Here is a 13,140-nt window from a genome sequence, read left to right as displayed (position 1 = left end):
AGCATTGACCAGCAGTGTGCCCTCTACGGCCACAGATGGTGCAGGGAATGGCCCCTCCTCCGGTCGCCCTAAGTGCAGCACCTCCTCCGGAGCAGAGGTGCTGGGGGATGGAACTGACAGGTCCCGACCCGGACGTCCGTGGGCAGTCAGCAGGTTGTCCAGCCGAATGGACATGTCCACCAGCTGTTCCAATGTGAGGGTGGTGTCTTGGCAGGCCAATCCTGACGGACGTCCTCGCGCAGACTGCACCTGTAGTGATCGATCAGGGCCCTGTCGTTCCATCCCGCGCTGGCGGCCAGGGTACGGAAGTCCAAGGCGAAATCCTGAGCACTCCTCGTCCCCTGCCTCAGGTGGAACAGACGTTCACCCGCCGCTCGACCCTCAGGCGGGAGGTCGAACACTGCCCGAAAATGGCGGGTGAACTCTGCGTAATGGTCCAACGCCGCGTTTCCCTCACTCCATACGGCGTTGGCCCACTCCAGGGCTTTGTCTGTGAGGCAGGAAACGAGGGCGGACACACTCTTTTGTCCCGAAGGAGCCGGGTGGATGGTCGCCAGGTAGAGCTCCAGCTGTAATAGAAACCCCTGGCATCCGGCAGCCGTCCCATCATACTCCCTCGGGAGCACGAGTCGAATCCCGCAGGGACCAGGTGGAAGAGCGGTGGACAGTGGGACCTGTTGTAGTGGGACTGGTGGAGGCGCTGGACGCGCTCCTCCACTGCAACTGAGAGTGTGTCTGCTCCTGCTGACTCCATTCTTCGGGTGAGTGATTCTGTAAGGATCTATGTGTAGCTGGTGCAGAGGAGTCAGGTGCAGGACAGCAGAGATGAGTAAATAAAAGTAAATTTACTCAAAGACATCAAAATACAAGAGAATTACCAAGGCCACAATACAGACCATAATACAACAAATAATCACTCACAAACAAACATGGGGAACAGAGGGTTAAATAATAAACAGATAATTGGGTGAGTGAAACCAGGTGTGTAAGACTAAGATAAAACAAATGGACAATGAAAAGTGGATCGGCGATGGCTAGAAGGCCAGTGACGTTGACCGCCGAACGCCGCCCGAACAAGGAGAGGGACCGACTTCGTACAGTGTTGGCAGCAGCCCCATCCGTGCATATGCCAACACAGAATGACCAATTCAATTTTCCTTACATGTAATCATCCAAAGACTTTAATAGTTTTGCGTCCGTTGTGTTAGTCAGCAGGGACAGCGCACACAACATATGCTCATGCACATCATCCTGAAATATATATTGCACATAAACAAACAGTATTGCCTTGTTGTCGACATCGGTAGATTTGTCAACCTGGATTGCATACCACATTGACTCGTTAAGCCTCTCTAACAATTGTGCCTCAACGTCCTCCGCTATTTCATCAAATTGCCTAGTGACGGTGGTAGCCGAAAGAGAAACTGTGCTATCTTTTTAGCTGCAGCCTTTCCTAAGAGTTCATGGCAAATGTCCTTAGCAGCAGGTAGAATTAACTCCTTGCCAATAGTGAAAGGCTTCTTGGCCTTAGCAATATGGCTAGCCACTAAGTTTGACGCTCTCAGTGCAGCCACGTTTGTTGATGCGGTGGCTTTCAAGACTTGCTTCTGTCCTTCTTGTTCACGTTTTCTTCGCTCAAATAATTCAAGAGGTTTGTCTTTAAGTGCAGGGTGCTTGGATTCGATGTGCCGAAGCAGTTTTTTTGCAGTCTCGGGCTCTGCAGTCTGCATTATCGACATCGTTGTTGGGCCTCCCTTACCCCTTCCGAAGAAGCTCGCCAGCGACCTTTGTTTGTTTTTATTCATGTCAGCTAACGTAGCTAGCTAGTACCAAGTTGGCGGGCAACACAGCTCACGCAGACTGTGATGAACTCGCGGCTTGCGCATTACTCAAGTTCAAAATCTGTGAACTGTTGTGAGCGTGACAGAGATATTAGAGTGGTGAGAACAGGACCAACAGACTGCACCAGGTGCAATGTAATTACTGCACAAATAGCCTATAATTGTATATAATTATTATTTTATTTTACAGATTAAAAAAAAAGATATATAATAATCTATCCTTTCCATGCGGCCTGGTAGCGAATGTGCCCGGTGGTTGGGGACCGCTGTGTTATTCAATTACATTTCTATGGGCTAATAGCAGTAATCCCAAATTCAATGTTTCATCAAATAATTTTTAAATAGATTTTTTGATACCTTAAGAGGTCTTAATTCTAAATCAAATAGCTAAATGATATTTGGTTTGACCATCTTAAAACAATTCCATTATGTTAGCTTAGTTGAACCACCCCTCCCCCGGCTCGGGGGCTTAGACTTAGAGGGTTTCAATAGACGTTTAGAAGAAACAGCCATTAGGAACACTGTAGTATCAATCCACCTCTGAAGATTAAATAATGTTTCTGCTCTGCTGTGGAGAAACAGGAAAGGGTGAGGCAGAGAGAGAGAGATGTGGAAAGAGAGAGATGTGGAGAGAGAGAGAGATGTGGAGAGAGAGATAAAGGAGGTATTTACATCGTAAATACGCTATTAAAACCCAAGCAGAACATCTGCTCAGCTCCTGATTGCTTTATGTGGTGTCTCAGAGCGAGGAATGTATCCCAGATTCCACCGGGACCATTAGCCTGACAAGCACTAATGAGCAATGTGGCCCTGGCTCATTCTCTTCATTCTCTAAACGCTTTCATATATTTAGCCTTAATATGTTTGGGTCAGCAGCAGTGGTCACACACACACACACACACACACACACACACACACACACACACACACACACACACACACACACACACACACACACTCGACAGCAATACGGCTCCCTCCTCAGCTCCTTCTATTAATGGTTGACATATGTATATTGACCAGACTCCCTCCCTTATCTCTCTCCCCTTCCTCTGTCCCCTGTTTCAAGCTAATACATCTGGGATGGCTTAATGAATTGGGATATTTTGGATAGGCTCAGCTCCTTTCTTGCATCATTAGGTTTCATAAAGTCTCAATCTGATCTGGGCACTCATAGAGCAGAGTAATGTCTACAGTTCAGACAGCGCTGCACCTTCACTTCATTTACAGTGTGAGTTTTGAACTATCGCGGCAGTTTTCTGTACTGTCTCTGTGGATTAATAACATTGCCAACCAGTCAGCATGAGCTTGAATCGACCAGATGATAGCTGCTGCCCCATGTGGAGTTAAAAGATGTAGTGTGTCTGCCTTCAGTCCTCCTGTCCTCCTGTCCTCCAGGCTTATGTTTCTCTAGGTTGCATGTTCCTTCAGAGAGTGAAAACTTGTCAAGCAATAGTAATAACTCTCAAAAATCTACAGCAATGGTGATTGTTCATTAAAAACATTCACCATGCAGTTATAAGCCAGTTAAACCATTTTGATTGCTCATTTAATAGTGAACAGATTGAAACCCGGTATTTACAAACTGCCAGGGTTTATTTCTGAGCACAAACTGAACAGGCAGGCATTCTGTATTATTAAAGTAAATGCCTTTATTGAGGCAGGATGACAAGTGGGTCACTATAGGGGGTCAGGTTGTGATGGGTTTTGTAGTTTAAATGGGGTCAGGATGCTCAGCTACTCTCTCTCTCTCACACACACACACACACACACACACACACACACACACACACACACACACACACACACACACACACACAAAGCACCAAGAGGGTAAACTCTGCTCACTACCAACACTCTCACAAAGGAGGCCAGGTAGATACTGTAGTATCTGTGCCTCCAGCACAACTGGCCGTGGATGGGAAATGTAATGTAGTAATCGGGCTGAGCATCCTGACCCCATTTAAGGTCTGTGATAAATGTACTTAATTCAACCTCTATGTAGCCAGGTAAGTCAATATAACAAATGATTGCCTGTCCCATCTGCATTTGAATGACTATTTGTTTTTTCTTGAGCATTGCTTCCTTGTGTGTCAGGGTCAACTTTATGATTCCTCCTCTCAAAATTGAATGTTTTGATGTTGATTAATGAACATAATTACTCCCCTACACACTTACAGAGGAAGTGCATTTGAGAAAGTTTCTCAATATTGGTCAATCCTTTCCCCATCGAAATTCCAGAAGGGTGACAATATTGTTTTCGAAAAGTTTTGGTTTATTGGAATGACAGAAATAAACTTTTTGCTTTATTGGAATTTGGACAGAAATTAGGACACTGGTTTGAAACATGTGTGGCTTGCATGCCACCAATATGAGCCAGAAATATTTCCTTAATCAGTATGAGTACTGGCTCTTGAAAGGACTCGTGCACTGACAAAAAACTCAGATGATTTATTCAAATGTAGACCACGTTTTACTACACAAACCTAAACCCAAGAAGAAATTGGTATAATTTCATCTTGATGAATAGCTGGCATCCCGTCAGTCACTGGCATATGCTGCCAATGGGGACTGGTGTTATTGTGTCAATGTGTTGACATAATGATGAGTGGACCTGTATTCTATGATTGATGTCCACCGTAGCCTGTCCTGAGAGGCTCTCATAGGTCATGTCTCTGTTAGATATGTTACTGGACAGATACAGAGCAGAGTGTGACCCGGGAAGCAATGTGACCTGGCTGCCGACCATGGTTCTATCTTTATCTATCTTTTTATTTATTTATCTCTCCCCCTCTCTCTCTCTCTCTGGCCCTGTCCTTCTCTGTACCTCTTTTTCCAGTCCTCTAATTCTCCCTGTCAGAGGTTGTCTCTCTCCAGGAGGGCCGAGTTCAGCTTGGCCAGAGTGGGGAGCAATTAACCGTAAACGGCCTCCCCAGGGGGTGAGCGCCTGACCCCTAGCCCTGTGCCAAACCCTGGCTGAACCTCACTGAGCCGTGCCAAATCCTGAGACAAGAGGGCTGAGAACTGCGAGCTGACAGAGAACACATTCCCCTAACTCCTGTCTACAGACAGACAGGTCTTAAGCTAGCTGGGCTTTGGGTGGCTGCCACCACATCCACGTTGCCCATCCCAATCCAACTAAATCCACCCTCCATCCCTCCTCCACCCCCCTCGCAATGCCACTCTTCTGCCCGCTGAGCCTTTTGTTTGCCTGGTATCCGCCTAGCTCATGTTCTGTTTGCAAAGCGGGCACAAGCGTTTTAGCAGGCACAATTGTTTTATTATAACCAACTGGCAGTTTTCTGGTGGCCTGTCAAGTTGGCTTTGTGAATCGTACAGAGATATTCCTGTTTGTGAAAACGAAGAGCTCAGAATGCCTAACGCTTGCCTGCCTTGGCCAGCAACACGGTTATTATGATTGTCGAAGAGGGACAATACAGCCAGAGGCAAGCACATTCTAAGATGTATTGGGGTAGAGAGTTAGCCAATATGTTCATTGCATTGTGTCTGTGTGTGCGGATCTAGAATCCAAATCCTTCTCAGTGCACAGATACCAGAAACATCTCAAGTACTAGAAGGAGATTGTACATAAAGTGTTTTCCTCATACTGTAGCCAGTGAAATGTAATACTGTACAAAGCACTGATTCAATAAGTTGTCTGTAGTCATCACCACAAAGCTAATGTACATAGGCCTACTTTTAGAGGATTTTACAGATAGAAAGGCCGTTAGTGAGTGATTATTTGGAGCTCTGTGCAGTAGCCAGAATGGTCTGTAGTGCTGACTCTGGAGGTCTGTTTGGCCAGTCTGAAGGGTCCGCATCAGGATCTGCAATGTTCCCAGGATAAAACCTGGATTATTCTGGAATCTCATACATCTAGGCAGAAGGTGGCTTTGATAACACCAGTGCCCAAAAGATACCCACTGAAATCCAAGACTAGAAGGTACTGATGGGAAGGCCAGCCAAGCGCTAGAGGTCACAGCTGTATCCCATCCCTCTGTTCCAAACACATCACAGTGTGAACCAAATGCAGTGAGTGTGTGTGTGTGGGCCGAGTGTTTTAGACTATCTTTTCTGTCAGGCAATGGGAGTTTAGTGGGAATGTGTGAGTTCTTCTGCCAGTGTGTGAGATGAGAACGGTGTACCACAGACAGAGCTCAAGCGAATTAAAATTTGAATTAATCCAAAACATTGCAATGATTTCAGTGAGGGTTAGATCTGCAGTATGGAGGGGGCAAATGATCCTGTATTATCATTAATCAGTGCTGTTAATACCTTATTAAATATGTGTGTATGTGGTTGTGTGCCCATGCTTTCTGCATACCTTGTCAAATCAAATCAAACTTGTGTCCTTGTACATGTGTGTCCCTGTTTCTGTCTGTGAATGTGTTTGTGTGTCAATGGTCTATGCATTCATTAGGGTTGGCCGAACATTACGATAGTATCAGATATCGAAGATGATTGACAGCCATCATCAATGGTGAAGACTTTGTGATGTGACAGATGATGTTTAGCCTATTTCTACTTGACCGGCATCACGCAGTAAAGAGCTGACCGGGCAGCCCACAGTAGGGCCATGCTAAGTGGCCTATTCCTAGTACCTGGAAAACACCAGTCTCAACGTCAACAGTGAAGAGGCGACTCTGGGATGCTGGCCTTCTAGGCAGTTGCGAAGAAAAAGCCATATCTCAGACTGGCCAATAAAAAGAAAAGATTAAGATGGGGAAAAGAACACAGACACTGGACAGAGGAACTCTGCCTAGAAGGCCAGCATCCCAGAGTCGCCTCTTCACTGTTGATGTTGAGACTGGTGTTTTGCAGGTACTATTTAATAAAGCTGCCAGTTGAGGACTTGTGAGGCGTCTGTTTCACAAACTAAACACTCTAATGTACTTGTCCTCTTGCTCAGTTGTGCACCGGGGCCTCCCACTCTTTTTTCTATTCTGGCTAGAGCCAGTTTGCGCAGTTCTGTGAAGGGAGTAGTACACACCATTGTACTAGATCTTCAGTTTCTTGTCAATTTCTCACACACACACAAAGACACACCAACAGGTATAAGCTACTAAAAAAGTTTCAGCTCCAAAATATATTTGGTCAGTATTCCTCTAGTCGCTCCCGTAGCATGCGAGCTCACGCTAGCAGACAATTTTAGCTGTATTTTTTATTAAATGTTGTACTTTTTTTTACAATGATTTATTTCATTTAATTTGGCCAATAGGGGGCAATACCATCATATATCAAAATGTTTTATTGGTACTTAATCATGATAGGACAAAGGTTGACATTGCCCAACCCTATCATGCATCATACCACGATGTGTTTGTCTGTCCATATTTGTTGAGTCTCTCAGAATTCTGCTCAACCGAGCGTGCCAAAATGAAACTCCTACTGCGATGTCAGAAGTGAAAGGAATAGACAGATGGTGGACAGTGATTGGCTAACAGAATGAAGGAAGTGTTCCAGAGACTGACATATAAAGCCCAGAGCAGCGGAGGGAGATGGGTGTGGGCATGGATAAAAGCCTGTTGGTATGACACCATATGCCTGCCTCTCATGTTTATCCCACCATCGCTGCACCGGGACCAAGCACCTTCAGAAAGTATTTACACCATTTGACTGTTTTGTTGTGTTAGAGCCTGTATTTAAAATTGATTAAATTGAGATTTTGTGTCACTGTCACTGGACATATCCCATAATGTCAAAATGGAATGATGTTTTATTTTTTTATGTTTAGAAATACATTTAAAAGAAAATCTGTAATGTCTTGAATTCATACGTATTCAACCCCTTTGTTATGGCAAGCCTAAATAAGTTAAGGAGTAAAATATGCTTAGCGAGTCACATAATAAGTTGCATGGACATGATTTTTGAATGACTACTTCATCTCTGTACCCCACACAAACAATTATCTGTAAGGTCCTTCAGTAGAGCAGTGAATTTCAAACCACAAAGACCAGGGAGGTTTTCCAATGCCTCGCAAAGAAGGGCATCTATTGGTAAATGGGTAAACATTAAAAGCAGACATTAAATATCCCTTTGAGCAAGGTGAAGTTATTCATTACACTTTGGATGGTGTCACGATGGTGCCACTACAAAAATACAGGTGTCCTTCCTAACTCAGTTACCGGAGAGGAAGGAAACTGCTCAGGGGTTTACCATGAGGCCAGTTACAGAGTTTATTGTTGTGATAGTTGTAAACTGAGGATGGACCAACAATATTGAAGTTACTCCACAATACAAACATAATTGACAGAGTGAAAAGAAGGAAGCCTGTACAGAATAAAGTGTTCCAAAACATGCATCCTGTTTTCATATATTCAAGCATGGTGGTGGCTGCATCATTGGCAAGGACTAAGGAATAATTTTTTTAAATAAAAATAAACAGACTTGTGCTAGCGCAGGCAAAATCCTAAAGGAAAACCTAGTTCAGTCTGCTTTCCAACAATAACAATAACCTAAAACACAAGGCCAAATATACACTGGAGTTGCTTACCAAAACAACATTGAATGTTCCTAGTTACAGTTTTTACTTACATTTACAGTTTAGTCATTTAGCAGACGCTCTTATCCAGAGCGACTTACAGTAGTGAATGCATACATTTCATACATGTTTTTTCCGTAAACCGGCTTGAAAATCTATGGCAAACCTTGAAAATTGCTATCTAGCAATGATCAACAACCAACTTGACAGAGCTTGAAGACTTTTAAACGAATAAAGTGCAAATATTGTACAATCCAAGTGTGCAACACTCTTAGAGACTTACCCAGAAAGACTCACAGCTGTAATCACTGCCAAAGGTGATTCTAACATGTATTGACTCAGGGGTGTGAATACTTATGTAAATTAGATATTTCTGTATTTATTTGTCAATAAATTAGCAAACATTTCTGAAAAACATGTTTTCACCTTGTCATCATCGGCTATTGTGTGTAGATGGGTGTAGCTCAAAAAAATTTGGAATACGTCAAGGGGTATGAATACTTTCTAAAGGCACTGAAAGTCTTTCCCTCACCTCTCAGTATGATGAGAGGAGGTATTACTCATTCGCTCCATCCCTTCTCCATTGTCTATATTTTGCTTGACGTACTTAAAGTGCATCCACAAGATCTAGGGTATGTTCAAATGAGAGCAAATTTCAAGACCTTTATACATTTCTATGCAGTGCATAGACTGATCATTGTCAGTCATGTGCGGCTACCTATACATAACATTTCTATGTTTGATGCTTCAAAGTGAGAAGTTCAGTACTGCTCTAGATTCAACTGGCTAGCTTGCTCATTTGCTTTCGATTGTGTGTTTTTCTCAACTACATGAGTCATTGAACTTCATCAGGACTATTTAGGTATCTCTCATGTGTCATCTATTTCTCTGAAGAGAGGAGAGGAGAACTCTCAGCTGCTGCGAACTTCAAATGTCTATCAGATGCCAAGCCTCTTGTCATCTCTGAAGCGTATTGCAAACACACGCTCACTAACAAACACATTTTTGGAAGCAAATCTCAAAACCGGGAATCGCTTTGATAATGTTTATCTTCTCAGCCTGTCGACAGCCATCGCCACCGGAGAGGAGGAACGGAAAAACACAGAAAACTGAGAATCTACTGATGACAACAACAACAGTAGACAGAAACAAGCGGGAAAAAACCTGTAGATATAGATATTCACCAGAAACAGCTCTGAGATATTCAGCCGTGCTGGAGCGACAACCGTTCGCTGCAACACCTGGATACTGAAATCCCCACAGAGTTGTTACACTGTTACAGTGGGAGATCTAAAGTGATGTGCTGTCACAGACCGTGCTTCCCCTATAGAATTTAGATGCCGTAAACGCCTTTAGATTGCCACCGCTGAGTCACACCGCTCCTCTGACTCCCATACTATTTCAGTGTTCCCAGAAGTCCACTCCCAGCCTAGCAGCATAGGGAAGCAGCATTTCCCTGGATTAACATTCCGGAGATGCCATTTTCGTTTTCTTCCCTTTAAGATCTTCATAACATCAAGTGCTGCTAAATACAATAAACCTGTGTAATGCGTCTTTTATTCATGAGATGGTCTGGCTAAATCTGTTTTCAGGAATGGTCTCCACCTGCCATGTTTTCCCTATGTAAATGTGATCTTGGCTCTAAGGGCCCCATCAGCCCCATCCAGACAATCTCCATATTATTTGGCTGGTTGGGTCTTTCCTTCTGATGGATCCCCAGAGGGGCAACGTCTCACAGGCACAGGTCACACATAGCGAGCATACAGGGCTTGATTGGCAGCCTGAACCCCAAGTGGAAAATCACACAGTACAACGCTCACACAAACATTCATATGCTGCAGACCACAGTCACACAAAGGCAGATGGACTCACACACAAGGGAGTACAGACATGTACAACCTAGTCTGCGTACACAAGCACATGCGCACACCTGCGCACAGACGCTTTCACGTACACGAACTGTGGACACTGCATAGAGATTGATGCTTTTCCTGGTCTGACAGCTTTGCCTTGATGTTGTGAAATCCTCTGCAGATGTGATGAAGAGATTCAAAGCCAGACCAGACTGCATCATAAGCAATGCCATCATCATATCTACCGCTTAAAAATATTAATTCTATATGGAGTAAGAACAAAATGGCTTCAAATGGAAGTTATTGTAATAGCTGTTTATGTGTAGTGAGTTGATTCAATATTGCAGCAGTGATGTACAGGTAACTGCCAAAGTAAAGGAAACACCAACATAAAGTGTCTTCACAAGCCAAAACAGTTTCAATGCACCTTGGCATAGATTCTACAAGTGTCTGGAACTCTGTTGGAGGGACGCGACACCATTCTTCCACGAGAAATTCAATAATTTGGGGTTTTATTGATGGTAGTGGAAAACGCTCTCAGGCACCGCTCCAGAATCTCCCATAAGTGTTCAATTGGGTTGAGATCTGGTGACTGAGACGGCCATGGCGTATGGTTTACGCCGTTTTCATGCTCATTAACCCATTCAATGACCACTCGTGCCCTGTGGATGGGGGCATTGTCATCCTATGGTGGCATATCCATGGTAGCCAAAATAATGGCCTGCCCATAATGTTTACACATAACCCTAAGCATTATGGGATGTTAATTGCTTAATAAACTCAGGAACCACACCTATGTGGATGCACCTGCTTTCAATATACTTTGTATCCCTCATTTACTCAAGTGTTTCCATTATTTTGACAGTTACCTGTAGCTCATTTACTTCATTATAACAAATTAGGTTTAAGTACCACAACAGCAAAAATCATTTTTTTTTTCAGGTGAAAGACGATGCCCAAAGCTTACCCATGATGTTGCACAACAATTTAAGTCAAAATTTAAGTCATCGTTTTAGTCAAAGAATTGGTATATGTGGGCTTGAATTGGGAAATCCGAAGTGGGAACTTCGAGGAAATCTGTGTCAATGCCGTGTGTTTCTGCTGTGAGATGATGTGCAGACACTTTTCAGACTACGTTTCCTTTCAGGGCTGGATTTTATTTGAATGTTACCACCCACCAGCATGGCATTGTTGCTAGATCAAATCCCCTAGCTGACAAGGAAAAAATCTGTCGTTCTGTCCCTGAGCAAGGCAGTTAACCCACTGTTCCCCGGGTGCCGAAGACGTGGATGTCGATTAAGGCAGCCCCCTGCACCTTTCTGATTCAGAGGGGTTGGGTTAAATGCGGAAGACACATTTCAGTTGCCCTTTCCCTTTCCCTGTATTAAGCAGAAACACCTGCAAAGTTCTTCTTCGAGAGTCGGTACTGATCCTTTCGACGTCCACTTGGGCACCTAAGCCTAGGAGCAAATTAAAATAGAGGACCTCCTCTTTTTTACCAGACAATTATCATAATCAATTGGATAATTTGTCAATTTTCACTTATTTTTGAGCTTGTCTGTATTATAGGGTGTTGGGCCACCAGTATGACCACACAGTATGACCATTTTATAAATTATATAATTGCATGATATGATTGCATTTTGCAAAACTTTTGCCCCCATCACCCCAAGACCACTAAAGTGTTGCTGCTTCGCTACACGTACCACTGCTGTGATTAGCGCAGCTATGAAGCACTATTTCACAAGTGTCTATCCTATAATGAAAAGGCCCCCATGAAAGTAAATTCAAGGAACGTGTTTAGCTATTTTGTTCTGCTGTTGTTACATTTGTGTTGGTGTTTTCTGCAATGCACTCAGGGTGTTGTAACATATCATTTGAGCAGCAAGAGCGAAGTCGTTGTTGCCTATTATTTCACTTCTCCTGTGAGAACCACGAGCACGGGCTGACTTGGATTTGTTGTATTGCAGCAGAATAGTATACCAGCAGCCTACCAACGTTTGCACCTTGCCCATTACAATGTAGAAAACATGCATGTCTAGCCCAAACCGTTCAATAGTTATCCATATTATCTTGTTCTTTCTAACTATTGCTATGGCGGATTTGTGGCCGCAATTTATGGAAGATGTAAAAACTTTGGAGATAACAATAGACGGTGAAACCATGTTGCTGGTTTCCCCTATCCATCTGTGGCGAAGTTTTCGCTAAATGCTTATGACAAATTCTCCTCCAGAAGCAGCCATAGCCATCTGGCTAATCTTTTGAATAGTGTATAGTAAAAAAGAACCCAACAACAACAGATAACAGCTAGCTAGATAAGATTAGCATGCTAGTTAGCTACACTGACAGCTGTCAGTGCCTTATTTGTTGTTGTTTTTCTCCACTCCACATGGAATGCACAATGATGTTCACGCCCTCAATTCGTGAATATGTATAAGGAGCCTGCGTCATTCTTCAGAGGTGGAACAAAACAAGCATTTCCGCTCTAGTACAGGAATTACGTCGAAATAGGGGCGGCAACTTCGTCCAGCTTCTACTGTCAAACAATCAATCAAATGTATTTATAAAGCCCTTTTTACATCACCCGATGTCACAAAGTGCTATACAGAAACCCAGCCTAAAACTCCAAACAGCAAGCAATGCCGATGTCGAAGCACGGTAGCCAGGAAAAACTCCCTAGAAAGGCAGGAACCTAGGAAGAAACCTAGAGAGGACCCAGGCTCTGAGGAGTGGCCAGTCCTCTTCTGGGTGTGCCGGGTGGAGATTATAACAGTGCATGGCCAAAATGTTCAAACATTCATAGTTGACCAGCAAGTGGTTGTAGAGGGTGCAAGAGGTCAGCACCTCAGAAGTAAACGTCAGTTGGCTTTTCATAGCCAAGCATTCAGAGTTAGAGACAGCAGGTGCAGTAGAGAGAGGGACAGAGGCAAACAGCAAAACCCATTCACACTGCTCCTCTTCTGCT

The 13,140-nt window shown here is 43.8% G+C and overlaps 1 protein-coding gene across 2 annotated transcripts in view; it reads left to right on the top strand.

Annotated features, from left to right (window-relative positions):
* LOC106562306 (spondin-1) overlaps positions 1-13,140 on the top strand; it is a 146,171-nt gene that overhangs the window by 55,628 nt on the left and 77,403 nt on the right. The gene's annotated exons all lie outside the window — the stretch shown is intronic.

The sequence above is a fragment of the Salmo salar genome, chromosome ssa11 (assembly GCF_905237065.1).
Source record: "Salmo salar chromosome ssa11, Ssal_v3.1, whole genome shotgun sequence".
NCBI lineage: Eukaryota > Metazoa > Chordata > Actinopteri > Salmoniformes > Salmonidae > Salmo > Salmo salar.
This window is presented reverse-complemented; position numbering and strand designations above follow the sequence as displayed.